Source organism: Mastomys coucha, unplaced genomic scaffold, assembly GCF_008632895.1.
Source record: "Mastomys coucha isolate ucsf_1 unplaced genomic scaffold, UCSF_Mcou_1 pScaffold1, whole genome shotgun sequence".
NCBI lineage: Eukaryota > Metazoa > Chordata > Mammalia > Rodentia > Muridae > Mastomys > Mastomys coucha.
In genome coordinates, this window is record NW_022196891.1 from 43,591,322 (window position 1) to 43,611,472 (window position 20,151).

Here is a 20,151-nt window from a genome sequence, read left to right on the forward strand (position 1 = left end):
TGCTAGGAATACATGATCCTTAAGCAAACAAAGTGAAGCATGACATTATACACAACAACAATAAATAGCATTGGAGAGCATCAATACCCTTAGGTTTATTTTTATCAAAATAAAGAATAAAGGCATAAAAACAGAGAACAGATATTGTGTTTTAAGGGAATAGTTGCTTACTAACACAATGTTTCAGTTAGGCAAAAATAGTAAAATGTGAAAGTTACTGCATAGTTTGTGACTATAGAAATAGAAATACGTTGTATATTTGAAAAATTTCTGGATGAAACTCCTAATATTATCAACAAAAGTCTTATTTATTGTGGGGGATAGTGGATACTTTACTTATTTTGATTTAGTTACTCCACAATAGTTCTGTATATCTTAACAATAAATTGTATATGATAATTATAATTTGTCAAATTTATAGTAAAATGTATTTTTAAAAAAAAGCAAAGTTTTGTTAGAAGGATAGACTTGACAAGAATGAAGGTAGGGATGGAAAATGCTGGAGAAAAATGATGAATGAACATTCTGACTTTCCGCAATTGCTTTTCCTTGGGGCACATTTATCAACTCATGGCAGATTTCAAACCTGAGAACCTTCCTAGCCATTGGAGAATGCTTCTGCCTCAGGGCAAGTACCCTGAACAACTGTCTGCAGCCCAATTAGGCTGTACTGATTCTATTGAGAGTGCACACTAGGAAGTAAGACTTTATATTCTTTGCCTTGATTTCAATCTAGATAAAAAAACTGATGGGTAGAGAGTTAAGCTAATAAAGCCTGAATTAGTTTAATGGAATCTTATACAGAGGAATGCTACAATCACTAATACTAGATTTGAAATTAAATGTGGTATAGGGCTGTTTAAGGACAAATGTGAAACAAAGCTTGATTACAGCTTTGAGTTTGGCTTTAGAAATTTTAACGTGAACAACTCTTAGAGTACATATTGAAAATAGGCCATATTAAGTAATTAAATTGTAATCCATTGAAGATGAAAATAGTTTCTAAAACATTTATGAGAACACCAAATTTCATAGTACTTTTTTGACTGAACAAAATGTTATGCACAATATTATGAAATATAAGCTCATAGATGCCAATCAAATTCACAAGGACACACACATACACTATACATGTAGCTTTACTTCTCAGTTCTCTTTACTATTCTATTGGGCTATTTTACTGTCTTTCTATTCTAATTCCATGTTTTATCACTTATTTCAAATTCTAATACAAATTTAAGTTACATAAGCAGTATGCTTCCTTCTTGATCAAATTACCTTAGTTATTTGGCATGATTGTGTGTGTGTGTGTGTGTGTTCTATGCATTACAGACAACTTTACCCACAAAATTTTAAGAATATGGCTGTCTAAACCAGACCTACACGATGACACCACCACTTGACTCTCCAACGTGTATGATAGAAATCTTATTAGGGTGCATCCTTTGACTGAAGCAATGGCTTCTGAAAGGATTAATATTCTCCAGGTACAAACCCCTCATAGGTTATCATATTCCAAATATTTATGTGGAAGCCATAATAATACTAATTAAAGATGAATTTGTCATTAATTAGAGAGAGATGGGTGCCAGAAGAAGGAGTTGGAAGTGGAGAGTAGAGTGGAAATTGTTTAAATAGAGTACTCATTAACGAAAGTATCAAAAATATGTAAAAAACATGGGTCATGTCAAATATGTGATGATTTGAAGTGTTTTTTCCAGATCTTGTGCACCCTTTTACTTCCTTGCCTGGTTGCTTTCAGTGGGACCTGTGGTGTCATGTTTAATGGAAAGAAAAAAACAGTAGAAGTGAATATATTTATCTTAACCCAGAGCTGAGTCTGAAAACCATGGGCTTTTCCTCCTATTTTGAATGTTCAGAGTAGTATAAAGCTACAAAAAATTATAACACATAATAGGAGATATGATATATCACAAAAAAGTAAAAATATATTTTAAAAATACCCTAAAGCACAGAAAATAGGAACAAATATCTACAAATATTATAAAACCATAATGAACAAGTTCCATACTACAAATAAAAGAATGAACAAAAAGATTACTCTGAGAAATGGAAGAAAATTTTAGAAAATGATAAGGAGAGGGTATAATATTTACAATATAAGGAAATTAAAATCTCAAAGCAGAAACTGAAGGAAATAGACTTAAATATTTTTTCTTAAAAATAACATATAAATGGACAAATTTATTTTTAAAATGTGCTTAAATTTTCTAATCATGAAGGCAATGAAACTAAAGCATCAAGACAGTACTTTACTCAATAAAAATAGCTGCAGTTGTCCAAATAGGAGCTGCCAACACTGCAGTGAACTTTTGTATACAATGAGAATATGAAATAGCAACCCTATAACAGTGACAATATGGTAGTTCATTCAAAGCTTAAAAGTAAATGTTCCATGTAGTTATGAAACCAACTGAGTCTACTACACTATCTCAAATAATGAAATTCAATAATTTTCAACACATCTGGAAATCAAGATCATTATGTTTAGAGAAATAAATGAGGCACAGAAAGACGACTTCTATATGATTCTATTCACAAGTAAAATTTAAATAAGAATTCCAGTAAGTGAAAGGAATTGATAAGCAGAAGGGACCAGAATGCTTCCTCAGGATACAGTAGAAGTTCTGGTGTGCTACTGTTTAAAACTGTCACAATGGATAATGGATGAAGGGGTTTTGATGTTTTTATCATAAAGCACTGGTACAATAGAAACAACAATGGTCTTGATATTATGCAACACATATGTATCCTGATATAAAAAAATCATACTTAATATGCCAGTTAAAATATACTTAACAGATGGAAGAAAACCAGACTTTGAAAATTGATAACGAAAAGACTGAAATGAGCAGCTAAACTCTTTCTGCTTGCCATAATGACATTGAATAAAATAAAGCGAGGAAATATAAGATAAATATTGCAAAATGTTCAGAAGATAGTTAGAATCAAAAGTTGGGATAGGAAAATGTATAAAACATAATGTGATGTCAAAAATAATAAACAAATTATTTTTAAGGCAGTTTTATCCTAGATAAAGCCATGATTAGTAAACCAAATTATAAGCTAGCAAAACATATAGATATGAAATCAATGATGATTGTAATACAGAATAGGAGGGGCACAATCTTCAGGGTCTCAATGGATCTAGTAGTGTCTAAAGATATTTGAACTGTGATCTTTTCAAATAATGCTCATGTAATGTAGGAACTAGAAGACAATGATTGTGAGAGACTTCCTATGGGTCATGACAGACCCATAGTGACCTCACAACAGTGAAAATTGCCTGCATGGGGGAGGGTCTCACAAGACCATCCCTGAACTCTCCTGAACCATTAGTCTTCTAGTATCTTCTGTCTTAATTTGTATGGCCACTGATCATCCAACCAGGCTTTAATAGATAGTTCAAAACTATGGTCATGTGATTTCCTCAGTTAAACGCATTAGGCAAGAAGAAACCCCAAAACAGGAAGATGAGGAATAGGCAATGTGGCTAATAGGGTGTGTGATAGGTAGGTAAAGGAGAACCAGAAGGTGTCGTGTTGATGTATGAAGTTGAAGGAGAAGAAATTTGATAAAATCTGCTTTAAAAGTAATTCTCTACACAACCATTTAAAAACTATATTTCTATATCTTACTGATGTTTCTCCAACTACCAAAGAAATTAAACAATCAAATGCATTTGTGTAAACCCATAACAGAATTATTTTGTTTTATGGCTTCTAAAACTTATAGATACCAGACATAAGAATTTGTCATGCTTACCATTATTGCAGAAATTGAAATAGTTTTATGCTTTATATAAAGAGACAAAAACCAAACCAAAAGAGAAAAGGAGACACATTGTAGTTTTCTTTTAAATGGTTGATTCAATTTAACTTGAAAAATAAAACAAATGCTAGTAATTAACAGGCTAAAACATTTTTTTCATTGAAACTGAGATATATCAGTGTGTGATTCTTTAATTAGGAGGATAATTATCTGAATTTAGAAGTGTTTTTCTCAGGTACCAATAGCAGCATGAAGTATGTCAGGGTGCATAGCTCAGTAATTTAAACTGCTAATTGCAGTTACCACACAAAAAGAAGAAAAGTAAGTCGCAAATTTCATCAGGTCAAGCTAACTTGTTTGTAAATGTTTTTCTGTTCACTGTGCTTACAATTTTCACAGGTAAAATCCAATTTGTGGATTAGAGCAGCATGCTTTTGTAGGGGTCATTTTGTTCTATTATATGCAAGTCTTCGATAATATGCTTATTACAGCCTGTAAACAAAAGTGTCAGACAGTTTTAAGAACAAATGCACTAATTTTTAAACCTTGCAATCTGAGAATGTCTCCAATATACTTAATTACAGGAAAATGTTCACTTGATTTGAGAAGAATCTGAAGGTAAAATAGCAACATGGGGTATGTCAGAGTGTTGATCACAAACATTTATAAGGCTAATTATAAAAATTATATAGAATGTATTAATTCTTTACATGTCCAGAAAAAATGAAGCACTTATAATAAATGCTGTTGGTACATAGGTACATCATGTATAAGCTGTAATTTCAAATGAAGAGAATAGGAACATAAAGTATTCATACACTCATATATTTGCAGTAACTAAATATTATTATTTGCTATGCTTTATTTTATTAAAATAACAATTATATTTTCAATAATGAAAAGCTAATGTTTTTTCCTATGTTTGGGTCAAGTTTCCCAACATTTATGGAGAAAATTACAATATTTAAGTCTTGCATACATATCTAATTTTGTTTAAAAGTAAATCATAAAAGAATTTACCAAATCTCCCCAAAACAAATAAACCCAAATAATGGTATTATATTTTCTATTAATTTTCTAAGTTAACTAATTTTTATAAGTGAGAAATGTATTTATTTAAGGGAAGGTTATAGAATATAGGTTTTTTTCACAGATAATTATCTTAAAGGAAAAACAGTTTGTTTGATATGAATCAGAAACAGTTTAGAAACATTTTGACATGACACTTTGAAATACTTCTGTTATCACTTGGCTTAGTCAGGATCTAAAGTGTGATGTGCAGTCAACAGTATCTTAAACAAGAAACATGTCCTATTATATTAAAAGACATTTATTTGGTATTCTAAGAATGTCAATTAGAGAGCACCTCACAATGGAAAATGTCTAGATGTGACTTTTGGAGAGTGTTGTGCATTTAAACATTTGATACGAAACTTGATAGGCTCCCTAAGGAAAGTACTATATGGAATATTATGGTTAAAAGCTCGTATATATTCATCTACAAATTTAGTACATATGCATGCCTCTTAGTTTCATGTACAGTATTTCTAAAATTTACCTTCTTAAAAAATTTCACCTCAGGTGACAGTCGGCAATCAGCTTATAAGGAAAACAATAACAGAAAACAAACAAAAACTGTTTTCTGGAGAAAAGCACTATTCACAAAGGACTTGAATGTCAAAAAGCACTCTAGAAGCTATGACATTTAGAAATCTTATTATATCCTACTCAATTTTAATCTTCCTCCCTGATAATGAGTCTTATTTTCTTTACAAATCTACATTTCACGCATAGCATTGCATGATTTAGGGTATAAACTGGTACACTGCATGGCTACCAATTGATGCCTGCTAGTTATAAGATCCCCTTTCCTTGTATAGAATATTGTTAAACACACATGAAAATCTGAGTGACTTCTAACTCCAGTAATGATCTCTAAAATTTCTAAGAGAAGAATGGTTATTTTCCCCAAAGAGACTTCAGGATTATCATTATTATTATTCATTTCTTAGTAAATATGGAAGGCAGAGTAATGAAAGTATTGAATAAGAGTTGCTTATGTTTGAGAATAAGACTAGTTCAATAGACTGCCTTCATAGAATGAAGGAGGCCTTGGAACCCTTTTAATTGGAAATGAGAGGGGAAAGATCAGGAATCTAAGATCATTCAGAACTCATAGTAAGTTTGATGCCAGTCTGAGATTCATGAGTCACAAGGACCCCTATCATTCCCCTACATACCCCCCCACACACAAATCAACCCAAAAATAAAAACCAAAACCAAACCAAACAAAATCAAGCAGAAACAAAGGCAAAACAAAAACAAAAACAAAACAAAAACAAATCTTTCTCTCTCTCTCTCTCTCTTTCTCTCTCTCTCTTTCTCTCTCTCTCTCTCTCTCTCTCTCACACACACACACACACACACACACACACAATCTTATCTTTTCTTTCTGTCTTCTTTTATTTGTTTATGGTTTTGTTTGTTTTGTTTTGTTTTGCTTTGAGACCGAGTTTCTCTGGATAGGCCCTGGCTTTCCTGGTACTTGGCCTATATACCAGGCAAGCCTCAGACTCAGAGCACTGCCTACCTTTGTCTCCTGAGTGCTGGAACTAAAGACATTCTGTACCACCTCCTGGTGAAATCCATTTTTTTAAGATAAGCAATAAAGGCTTCTTTGGCTACATCAGTGAAAGCCTGGATTACTTATTCATTCCGTGTGGAGAATGTCGATAACATGAACTGATATTTTTTTCTTTAGGGTTTATTCAGTTTGAGGTGATCTGTTTTCAAGATAACCATTAAAAGTATGAATTGATAAAGGGCTTTAACAATAGAAAAGACTGAAGAAAAGAAAGAACATGAACTGAAGAAGAAATTGGGTTGGTGGCATATTTCATATGTCTGTAATCCCATCACCTTTGAAGGCATGACAAGAGGATTGCAAGTGAAGAACCATCTGCAATAGATTGAGAGACTCTGGATAGAGAAATAAGATGTTTCAACATGTTTGGCATAGGACACTAACGTTTATTTCCTTCACATTTACATATTTCGGTTTGAACATTAATGTTTATTTTTTCTTCTTATTTATTATTAATTTCTGTTAGTTTCATTTTTTTCTCCTTCCATGATCTAGAATATAATCTATGTGGGAAAAAATCATCATTAAAGGTGGGAAGTAAAACCAAGCTATTTCCTCTCATTATTATAATGTTACTTAGAAAATATACATGAAAAAAATTTAAAAAAGAAAATTACACATAAAACAATTGTTAAAATCTGTTGGCTAAAACAAATTGAGCCTCTGTAATGTTTTTCCTGTAAGACAGTCTGTCTCTACATTAAAAGTTTTAATATTTTAACAGTGTATAAATCTTATTGCGATATATTCTATATACTAGATTCCTATTTGTGAACCATACTAAATTCTTAGCCTGTGATAATGAAAACAAAATTTACATCTATGTGAATACAAATTAAGAAATGACATCCAGTCACCAAACCTAGGATACCAAGACAAGATCCAACAAGCCAGTGTCCCATCCAGAAACACAGCATACTAACTGAGAAACCACAGTAAATGCCTCCACTAAGAAGAGATTAACAGAGCTCACAGCACAGACTCGATCAGGACCAGTCCTAAAACAACTCTGGCAGAAAGAGCTGAGAGTTTCTGTCTGAAAATAAGGATCCCCCTTTAAGTTTGTCCTCTTTTGAGATGACCTGCATTGTCTAATGTTTTCTATGAGACTCCAACATCAGGATAACTTTCTCATTCTACTAACCTCATTTGCCAAATCTAAGGTGAGAATTTAATAATGTTCCTAGGTGCAGCTTATCCAGTTCTCTTTCCAGAAAAAAAAATTCCTTAACTTTGTACACTTCATACGCATTGCAGATCCTCTATAAGTTAAATGGTCTTCATACAATTTCCATTTATATTTTTAAGCATACATTTCTTTGTAATTTCTGTTCAGGATTACTATACTTGCTACATCTTTCTGGTTTTACCATACTTGTCCCCTTTATCTCTTTTGGGTGAATTTCAGAATTAATACAAGATCATAGATTTCTTGACAAAATTATGCACTTACGGATATCTGACTTGGAATATATGGGTATGACCAAGTCACATATTGGAATAGTCATCTCAACTCTGGCTGTCAGTCTATCAGTACTATATTTTTTATTAATCATCTTATTCTTTTACATTTCAAATTACATCCCCTTTTCCAGTTAACCCTTCATACCTCCCATCCCTCTCTCCACTCTCCCCTACCTTTTCCTCTTTGAGGGTGCTCCTCCACCCACTCCTACCTCATGGTTCTAGCATCATCCTATGGGGGGCATCAAACCTCCACAGGACCAAGGGCCACCCCTCTCATTGATGTCAGATAAGTCCATCCTCTGCAACACATGTATAGGGAACCATGGACCTCTCCATGTGTACTCTTTGGTTGGAGGCTTAGTATTGGGAATTCAGGGTAGTCTAGTTAGTTAATATTGTTCTTCCTATGAGGTTGCAATCCCCTCAGTTACTTCAGCCCATGCCCAAGCTCTTGCATTGGGATCCCCAGGTTCAGTCCAATTGTTGGCTCTGTCTGCCTTTGTATTGGTCAGGAGCTGGTAGAACCTCTCTGGGGACAGCCATGCCAGGCTCCTGTCAGCCAGTGAGTATTGGGATCAGCAACACTGTCAGGAGTTGGCATCTTTATACAGGATGGACCCTTGGTTGGACAGTCTCTGGATGGCCTTTCCTTCAGTCTCTTTTCAATTTTTATCCCTGTTTTTCCTTTGGACAGAAACATTTCTGGGTTAAAAAATTTGAGATGGGTAGTATGCCCCTTCCCTCAACTGGGAGTCATACCTATCTACTGGAGGTGGTCTCTACAGGTTCTATTTCCCCTTTGTTGCCTATTTCAGCTAAAACCATCCCTTTTGGTTGCTAGGAGCCTCACACCTCCCTGGTGTCTTGGACTTTCTAGTGTCTACCTCCAGTCCCCCACCCCCCACTGTTAAATATTTTTATTCTATTTCATTACCCTCTGTACTTCTCTCCTGTGCCTTACAATATCTGATCCTAAGCCCCTATTTCTCCTCTCTCTCCTTTCTTCTTCCTATGTCCCTCATTCCTTCTAGCTCCTGTGATTATTTTGTTTCTAGTTCAATGCAACATTGAAGAATCTACACATTGATCTTCCTTCTTTTTTTAGCTCGATATAGTTTGTAGAGTGTATCATGAGTATTCTTTTTTTTCTTTATTGGATATTTTATTTACTTATACATAAAATGTTATCCCCTTTCCCAGATTGCACTCCAGAAATCCCCTATCCTATCTTTCCTTCCATTGCTTCTATTAGGTTGCTAACCAACCCATCCACTCCACCTCCCCACCCTGGCATTCCCCTATGCTTGTGCATCAAGATTTCCCAGGACCAAGGGCCTCTCCTCCCATTGATGTCCAACTAGGCATCTCTTGTTACATGTGCAACTGGAGCTAGGGGTCCCTCCATGTGTACTCTTTGGCTGGTGGTTTTGTTCCTGGGAGCTCGGGGGCAGGGGGGTCTGATTTGCTGATATTCATGTTCTTCTTATGGGTTGCAAACCCCTACAGCTCTTTCAGTCCTTTCTCTAACTCCTCCATTGGGGACCCCATGTTCACTCCTATGGTTGGCTGGCAGCATCTGCCCTGTAATTGTCAGACTTTTGCAGATCCACATCAATATCTGGGTTTGGTGACTGTATATGAGATGGATCCCCAGGTGGGGCAGTCTCTGGATGGCCATTCCTTCAGTCTCTGTTCTACACTTTATCTCCATATTTGCTCCCATGAATATTTGGTTCCTCCTCCTTTTTTTTTTAGATCTATTTATTTATTTTATGTGTATGAGTACACTGTAGCTGTACAGATGGCCATGAGCCATCATGTGGCTGCTGGAAATTGAACTCAGGATGGCCTGCTTGCTCCGATGTAAAATACTGTAGCTGTCTTCAGACGCACCAGAAAAAGTCGTCAGATCACATTGCGGGTGGTTGAGAGCCACGATGTGGCTGCTGGGATCTGAACTTAGGACCTTCAGCACTCTGTTATCTTACCCGCTGAGCCATCTCGCCAGCCCCGGGTTCCTCCTTCTAAGAAGTACTGAAGCATCAACACTTTGGTCATCTTGAGCTTCATGTGGTCTGTGAATTGAATCTTGGGTATTCTGAGCTTTAGGGCTAATATCCACTTATCAGTGAGTGCATACCACATGTGTTCTTTTGTGATTGGGTTACCTCACTCATAATGATATTTCCTAGTTCCATCCATTTGCCTAAGAATTTCATAAGTTCATTGTTTTTAATAGCTGAGTAGTACTACATTGTGTAAATGTACCATATTTTTGTACCCATTCCTCTGTTGAAGGACATCTAAGTTCTTTCCTGCTTCTGGCTATTATAAATAAGGCTTCTATGAACATAGTGGAACATGTGTCCTTATTACATGTGGGAGTGTCTTTTGGGTATATGCCCAGGAGTGGTATTGCTGGGTCCTCTGGTAATGCTTTGGACATTTTTCTGAGGAATCACCAGACTGATTTCCAGAGTGGTTGTACCAGCTTGCAATCCCACGAGCAATGAAGGAGTGCTCCTCTTTCTCCACATCCTTGCCAGCATCTATTGTCACCTGAATTTTTGAACTTAGCCATTCTGACTGGTGTGAGGTGGAATCTCAGGGTTGTTTTGATTTGCATTTCCCTGATGACTGAGGATGTTGAACATTTCTTTAAGTGCTTCTTAGCCATTCAGTATTCATCAGTTGAGAATTCTTTGTTTAGTTCTGTACCCCATTTTTAATAGGGTTATTTGGTTCTCTGGAGTCTAACTTCTTGAGTTCTTTGTATATATTAGATATTAGCCCTCTATCTGATGTAGGATTGGTATAGATCTTTTCACAATCGTTTGGTTGGCATTTTGTCCTATTGACAGTGTCCTTTTCTTGAAGGTTTGAAATTTTTGTAGATTTTTTATCTTAGAGCATAAGCCATTGGTGTTCTCTTAAGTAAATTTTCCCTTGATCCCTTGTGTTCGAGGGTCTTCCCCACTTTCTCTTCTATTAATTCCAGTGTATCTTGTTCTATGTGGAGTTCTTTGATTCACTTGGACTTGAGCTTTGTAAAAGGAGATAAGAATGGATCCATTTGCATTCTTCTACATGCTGACCTCTAGTTGAATTAGCACCATTTGTTGAAAATGCTGTCTTTTTTCCACTGAGTGGTTTTAGTTCCTATGTGAAAGACCAAGTGACCATAGCTATGTGGATTTATTTCTGGGTCTTCAATTCTATTCCATTGATCTACCTGCCTGTCACTGTATCAATACCATGCATTTTGTTCACTATTGCTCTATAATAAAGCTTGAGGTTAGGGATTGTCCTTTGGGGATCATGTCCATTTATCAGTGTGTACATACTATGTGCTTATGTATGACTTAAAATGAAAATAATTATTGTTTTATCTAGACAAAAATCTCCAACTGTGAGGAACCCAACTGTAAGTACTTACAGTATAGAGGTTTTTCAAGGCATACACTCTATACCTTGTTACTGTGCAGTATGAGGATGAGAATTCCATGGGTACACCCTTTCGACCAGACTGAAGTACAATTAGCTCCAAAACTGAATGCATTATATAAATTTTCAAAGTTGAGAAACAGATACTTTTTTTATATTACATCAAGTTTATAACACATTACATTTTGTTCGGGCTTTTAATGTTTCCTGACATTATAAGAAAATTACATATATATATTTATATATATATGTATATATATGACAATAAATGTCATATATATACATATATATATATATGTGACAAAAATCAAAATTATCTCTAAACTAAGGCATTGCAGCTTGTTTGGCACACATTGCATTGCTTCCACCCCATGGCTTGTTGACCATGGGGTTTCTTTATCTTTTCTTTTTCTTAAATTTAATTTTATTTTTTTATTACATATTTTCTTTATTTACATGCCATATGATTTCTCCTTTCTCAGTTTCCCCTCAAAAACAAAAACAAAAACAAAACAAAACAAAACAAAAAACAACAAGAACAAACCCCTGTTGCCTCTCCCCTCCCCATGCTTGCCACCCCACCCTCTCGCACTTATTGGCCCTGGCATTCCCCTACACTGGGGCACAGAACCTTCACAGGGCTAAGGGCCTCTCCTCCCATTGATGATCGACTTTGCAATCCTCAACTATACATATGCTGCCAGAACAATCAGTCCCTCCATGTATAGTCCTTGGTTGGTGGTTGAGTCCCTGGGAGCTCTGAAGGTACTAGTTAGTTCATATTGTTGTTCGTCCTAAGGGGCTGCAAACCCTTTAGCTCCTTTGGTCCTCTCTCTAACTCCTTCATTGGGGACCCTGTACTCAGTTCAATGGATGGCTGTGAGCCGCTACTTCTGTATTAGTCAGGTACTGTTAGAGCATCTCAGGAGACGTGGTTAATACCCCAGAAGTTCAGAATACAGGAAGAACAACCCACAAACCACAAGGAACTCAAGAAGAAGGAAGACAAAAATGTGGACATTTCACTCCTTTTTAAAGGGGGAACAAAATACCCATGGAAGGAGTTGCAGAGACTAACTATGGAGCAGAGACTGAAGGAGGGACAAGCCAGCCTGATATAGCTGTCTTATTTACCTTTTCATCCAAGAACTTGGGCCAACAGTGCTGTTATCATGTAGAAAAACACTTTATTGTCATGTAGAACAATTCTGTGCCACACCTAGCTATAAAGTTTTGTCAGATACAGAACTGAGTTTTATTCACCAAATCCTGAGTTTATTGAAAATATTCTTCTCTAGCTACTGTAGATAACATTTTACCCATTATTTTCTCAATATTTGTGTTATTATTCCAATTGCAGGCACTCTTCACTGTTATCTATATTTGCATCAGATATTAGGTCAATGCTACAAGAGTAGGCTTTTTCACTCAGGACTAGTATTTATTTTAAAGATTTATTTATTTATTTATTTATTTATTCATTATATATAAGTACACTGTAGCTGTCTTCAGATACTCCAGAAGAGGGTATCAGATCTCATTATGGATGGTTGTAAGCCACTATATGGTTGCTAGGATTTGAACTCAGGACCTTCAGAAGAGCAGTCAGTGCTCTTAACCGCTGAGCCATCTTTCCAGCCCCAGGACTAGTATTTATAAGTACACGTCTACTTCAAATTTCTGTAGAAGTCAAGACCAGCATGACCACCCTGTAAGGGGAAATGACCCTATCATCCTAGATGAAAAGAAATGCAGTTGGCAGTTTGCATTCTATATCTACCACAGCTTAGCTAAGGTCTACTCTTCATTATGCTTATTGCTAGATTCAAGCTCAAGTAAACACCACCGTGTAATGGTCTGTTTACGGGTAAAATACTTCCATCAGCTCCCTAGTCAACCTCTCTTCACTGTATTTGTAATCATATTTTATGTTGTAGCCTGATTTGAAAGGAAACAGAGAAATAACATTTTACCATGAGCACTGAAGGGTAAGACTAACAGAATATTTCTGCAAAGTCAAACTGCTGGTTGGATTTTCAAGTACTAGATATGAAACGTATAATCTCTGGTATTCATCAAGCCATACAGTTTTATAACATGGGGCAATATATAGAGTTTTCCCTTCCTAATAAGCTTTCCTTAATTTTATGTACCGGTAGAAAAATTAAATATATTCAGGCTTAAATGAACTTCAATGTATTTTTCTATGGTATCTTTAATGTTGCTATAAACTAAATATCTAAAGCAAACCATACTGACTTTAGCAGGTCTCTTTGAAAACTTCAGCAGCTTCATTTATCGTGTGGCAACCTTATTTAGACGGATGACCTAAAAAGAAAATTATCCTACCCTTTAAACTAACACATACAATGTTGTCTTCTTGTGGGTTATTTCTTGTGGCTGTTATTTTTGTGTTTAAAACATAATTCCTTAAAGGAACTTGGTATGTTAGAGTTAAGACAAAACAATAGCTTTTTTTATAATCTAAATTTCTCTAAAAGCAATATAGTTTTAACTGATGGTAATTTCTTTTTGCCTCTACCATAATTTTAAATAATTTCCAAAGAAAATATAACTTCCAGATCTAAGAAAGGAAGGAGAAAACCAAATTGGTTTTCATGTTATTGTGTTTGATTAGTTATGGTCTTGCCTTTGATGTTATTTAACTATGCAGTATTTAATATATTATGAATAACACCTTTGACATTAACAGATTTTATTTTGCAGTTCAATTAATTTTTAGTCTCATCGGAAGTAGGATGTCTATAGAGCGCCAAGCAGGTGTTTTGTGCAATGATGCTTGATTTAGAGTCTGAGTCTTACTGCCAAATACCTCATAGCTGTTCCAGTTGGCCTTCATGTCTTTTATTCTTGTCAGAATCAGTTCTAGCATTTCAAGAGTCTGAAAGGGGGTTGACATTTCTGTTGGGCTAAGAAGAACATGTTTCTTTCTTTCATTACACAAAACCTAGTACTGTATGCTGTACAAAGGAAACCCATTATAAATCATAATACTCTTACTGTTTAATAGATAATAAAATAGAGGTGTAATGAGTATGTCACCAAATATTGATTGTGGTTTTGATTTCTTCAATTGTCTTCTTTTGTATTTTCTGAGAATGACACAATAACTATCACATTTGATTTCAACAAGTGTGCGCTCAATAATAATTTTCAACAACACAAATATTCTGTGTTATGTTGAATGCCATATATGAACTTTGAATGTTGGGCTTTGTTGTGTTTTGGTTTTATGCAATTTATTATTTAAATGTGAACTAGTACATGAACTATGTCTGGAAATGCCATTAAGAAAAAGTTAGTAGAACATATAGATAAAGCAGAGAAAATAGATATAATTTTGTTTTTATTTTATTTTATTAGATTTTTTTGATTTCACATTTCAAATGTTACCTTTTTTTCCTGGCTTGCCCCCAGAAACCTCCTATTCCACCCTCTCCTCCTGCTTCTATGAGGGTGCTCCCCCAACCACTCCTGCCTCCTTGCCCTGGCATTTACATTGGGACATTGAGCCTTCACAGGACCAAGGGTCTCTCCTCCCACTGATGCTCAACATGGCCATTCTCTAATACATTTGAGGCTGGAGCCATGGGCCCCTCCATGTGTACTCTTTGGTTGGCGGTTTTCATATAGCTGTCTCCTGAGAGGCTCTGACAGAGCCTGACATAGAGAGAGGCAGATGCTCACAGTCAACTGTTGGACTGAATACAGGGTCCCCAATGGAGGAGTTAGAGATAATTTTGTTTTTAATTGGATTCAAATTATCATAGAGATGTCTCTTCATAGAGTTGATATAGGTTTGTTCTGATTATTTTATTTATATTAATCTCTATGTAAGTCATAATTTACTGAAATACATGTTATAACAAGGAATAAAGCATTTAAAGATTATACCTAACATCATATAAACAAGATAAACAGTGACCTCATTACATGTTTTATTGTTTTAATATCACAAAGCCTGTGGAAAGGTAAATGAACAAAGCAGTGTAGTTAGAGAATTTTATTGGTGACTCAGTGGTCACTTTTATGAAAGTATGCCTGAGAAGTTTGTCTATAAATTTCTTACCACTTACATGATTATTCATTTTAACCCCACTCTTTTGGAAACTATAGCAAAGTCTATTGGCACTCAGTATATTTTTTTGCTTCCATTTTAATCTCAGAGTGGCTATGTAGATTTTAATAAACTTCTCCACTGGAATTTTCTTGACACTTTACAACTTATCTAATCTATTATTTTATAAATGTGAGACACTTAGACAATATGTGTGTATGTATTTATTTTCTTGTTTCAGTATATCTTGAATACAGTCTTCTCTCACTCCACTCCTTCCCGTTAGATATATTTTTAAGATAATCAATCAGCTGAAAACCATACATAAGATTTCTTTTCCATAGCTACATAACCAAGCCCACTCCATTGTGTATGAATAGCCTATAGTTATTCAGTGACAATACATCAATATATTTAGCTTCAAGTTGGTTTTGCATGCATTTGTGCTGGCACAATATTAAGGAATTATTATTATTTTATTTTATTTTATTTTTTGGTTTTTTTGAGACAGGGTTTCTCTGTATAGCTCTGGCTGTCCTGGAACTCACTTTGTAGACCAGGCTCTGGCCTCAAACTCAGAAATCCGCCTGCCTCTGCCTTCCAAGTGCTGGGATTAAAGGCGTGCACCACCACCGCCCGGCTCTAAGGAATTATTATTAAATCATGATTTATCACAAGAAGCATTTTGTGTCTAGAAATCATAGATTCCAAAATAAATACTTCAGATTTAGACAGAAGGAACTGGAGATATAATTCTGTGACAGTTCATTTGTATAGCATACTCAGATTCAATCTATACTATTGTCAAGATTATAGAAAAAAATCAAACTTACTAAAAGAAATTGATATATAAAACAAAATTGCCATTCATATTTTTCATCAAACAAAAATACCACACCTAACAGGTGATTATTGTTGGCCCACTCTCTTGAAGCTGTGTGGCCATATGACTTGTTTAGGTGAATGGACTATAAACAGAATCAGTGCTGGTCACTGACATATGGAAGACTATGGGAGAATGGCTGTGGCTAGGTTTGGCTTATATTTAAAACATCTAGTAGCACTGAAGATGGGGAAGGACAGACAATCTGTGTTACTATAGGAGGACAATAGGAAATCTAATCACCTACCCTCTGAAGAAGACTAACATTCAGACATTTTTTATTTTCTTGAAATCTTGAAATATTTTAGTAGTATTTATTATTTTGGCAAAAATCTAATCTATGGAGCCGAGCAGTGGTGGCACACACCTTTAATCCCAGCACTTGGGAGGCAGAGACAGGTAGATTTCTGAGTTTGAGGCCAGCCTGGTCTAGAGAGTGAGTTCCAGGACAACCAGGGCTACACAGAGAAACCCTGTCTCGAAAAACCAAAACCAAACAAACAAAAAGGTCAAGGAAATTATTGAAGTCCTGGGCCTCCTGATTCCACTTCCCAAATGCTGGGAATTACTGGTGTGTGCTTCAATGCCACAAAATTTATTTTGCTATAAAGTAATCATTTCCATATTACACATTAAAATTAAACATAACATATCTAGAAATAATGCATCATAAGTAGCCCCTTAACATTTTGCTAATAGGTGCTAAATCCCAAAATGAGCTCAGACTAAATAACATCACTCTTACATAGCACAATATCTTTTCAAGAACAAGTATTATTAATTTTATCTTTACATGTGGTCATTTGAAAACTTCTGTAATATGGATTAAATTATAGCTACTGTGTCCCAATTAAAAGAATCTCCATGTGTTGAGGCTGATTCATAGCTGGGACTACAATTGAGATATGATTGTATTGGACATAATAAATAATATACTGATTGATTCAGTATGTTTGAAAATATTCAACATTAGTAAGATGTACCTTGCTGAAGGAATGAAGCAACAGGGAGCTAATACTTTAAGGACTGTTATTTCTCTGGGTTCCACCTTCTTCTGTTCCAAACTACCACAGGTAAACACTTTCCTCCAGGGCATGTTTATCACACTACACATGGAACTAGAGGCAACAGAAGATGAAGTCATGGGCCAAATTCTCTGAAACCAGAAGCCTCACAAATACTCATTCCCTGGAGTTGTTTCTTTCCCCTATTTTGTTACAAAAACTAAAACTTACTATAGCAGCAAGTGAGAAGGTTTGGATTGGATACCAATAGAATAAACAATATCAAAACATAGAAGCCATTATGTCATTGTAAATAATGCCAGAAATTATGTGAAGACAATAAAACAAAAGATTAACAATAATATAAGTAGTTACAGAAAGCAAGATAGTTCACATAAAAATAGTGCCATTGATTACCAATTTGCAATTTTTGTGTATTTTTTTAAAATACTGGCAGTGATATTGCACTTCATCCTTAGCTCATTTATTTATAAAGTAATGAAAAATCACTAAAGATAAAACAGATTCTCCATTTACTTTGTGAGCTATCCTTTACCATACCTTCAGTAATTGTTACTATTTTCTGTTTTTAAAATAGTCATCATTCTAATTTACTTATAAAAACAGTGATTTTAAGAAATATTTTAATAAAACATTTTTTTTTCATTTCTTCCTCCAACCCTGTCATATACCCTTCACCACTCTCCTTTCAATTCCAGACCACTTTCAACCTAATTGTTACTGCATGCATTTATACCAAGGTATGCCTACGTAATCGGTATGTTTATAATGTTACTTGAATAGCCTTATTTTCCATACAATAATGTTCACGATGCCTTGGATTGTAAAGTATATGCATGTCTTCTATCACAATTCAACACTTTACATGCATCAATAATTGTAAAGTTGTGGAACATCATACAATGATTCACAGTGTTTACTTTCTCTTACGATATATTTTTCTTTGGTTTGAACAATACTCCTATATTCTCATTTAGTGACACCTACATAGCATGCACGTAACATCTGCCACACAGCTAAATGGTCTGTCACTGAGCATCCCATTTACTTTGTGTTATCTTGCTAGCAAGATCTTAACAGCTACCTTTAAAGAAGAAATAACAGTTGTGCTGGCAAAGTTAGTACCATGTTGAAAGAGTTGACAAAGTGTTAGTGGAAAGATCTTGAAGTTAATTGGCAACAAAACAAATGTGTGGTGTTCTGTCCAGGTTTCAGGAAGCTGTGTTATGTGAACTTGGATCAAGTATTGTCCTACAGAGGTTGAATAGATTTGTCACCCTGGCTATGTAAGACATCACAGAATAACAAGATAAATTTTCACAAACACCATTGAAGCATGAAGCCTTGTCTCAACTCTTCAAACTGACAAGACTGCAGGTCACCAGCTTGTCAAGCCTATCTGATGAAGAATCTTCTGCTTCCTTAGGCTTAGTATTGATTGCTTCCGTTATGTCCCAGTGTTGGAAAACTCAGTGCATCACAAAGCTAAAGATTTTGACTTTGAACATGTCTAATTAAGTAAGAGTGTATCTACTTAATTTGAAATTAAATTATTTTATATCTCACCAATACCCATTTTTTCTCTCCCCAAATAATAAGTTATCATTCTATGCAGAAATGCCTGTCCTTTTAACTTTTGTCCATTAGTCTGAGTCTTCTTTAGGTATTGGCACACAATCTTCCCATTTATAGGGCTGTTTTCACCATTTCTATATAATTCTATTATTATTGAACATTCATCTTGTAAGTTTAATCCTCCCACTTTCTTAGACTACTCTATTTTAAACAATTTTTAAACTATCAGTGATTCTGTTTCATGCTAAAGAAATCGCCCTATATAATAGAATTCATTTGTCAGAGGATCATGAGATTCACAATATTGAAAGTTTATTTACACTCTACATTTCATGTATATGTAAGGTCATCTCTGCTTTGTACATTTTAAAGGCACAGGTAAAAAGAAAAATCTCTCAATTGAATGCAGGAACATCTGCAGTTGTGGCAAGGGAGTGGGGGAGGACAAAAACATACAGGATCTTCATTCTAACTCAATGGTCCTTTACCAGATGTGGTACATGCCATTTATGCTTAGAGTTCTTTTTGTTGAAGTGTTGTATATAGTATATATACATATATATATAATGTGAGGCTGCAACTTATAAACTCAGTCGTACTCAATCCAATGGTTGGCTGCGAGCATCCACCTCTGTATTTGTCAGGCACTGGCAGAGCCTCTCCGGAGGCAGCTGTATCAGGTTCCTTTCAGCAAGCACTTCTTGGCATCCACAGTAGTGTCTGGGTTTAGTGACTGTATGTGGGATGGATCCCCAAGTGAGCCAGTCTCTGGATGACCTTTTCTTAAGCCTCTGGGGCACACTTTTTCTCTGTATTTGCTCCTGTATTTTGTTCCTCCTTCTAAGAAGGATCAAACCATCCACACTTTGGTCTTTGTTCTTCTTGAGCTTCATGTGATCTGTGAATTGTATCAACCAAGCAGACACCCCAGAGCTTCTAAGGGCTAAACCACTAACCAAAGAGTACACATGGAGGGACCCATAACTCCAGCTGCATATGTAGCAGGGGATGGCCTTGTCTGGCATCAATGGAATGAAAGGCCCTTGGTCCTTTGAAGGCTCGGTACCCTAGTATAGGGAAATGCCAGGCTGGGGAAGCACAAGTGGGTGGGTGGGTGGGGAGCACCCTCATAGAAGCAGGGGATGGGGAGGGACTAAGGGATTTTTTTGGAGGGGAAACCAGGAAAGGGTTTCATTTGAAATTTAAATAAAATATATCTAATAAATATATATATAGTATATAA

The 20,151-nt window shown here is 35.4% G+C and overlaps 1 protein-coding gene across 4 annotated transcripts in view; it reads left to right on the forward strand.

Annotated features, from left to right (window-relative positions):
• Brinp3 (BMP/retinoic acid inducible neural specific 3) overlaps positions 1-20,151 on the forward strand; it is a 375,633-nt gene that overhangs the window by 233,603 nt on the left and 121,879 nt on the right. The gene's annotated exons all lie outside the window — the stretch shown is intronic.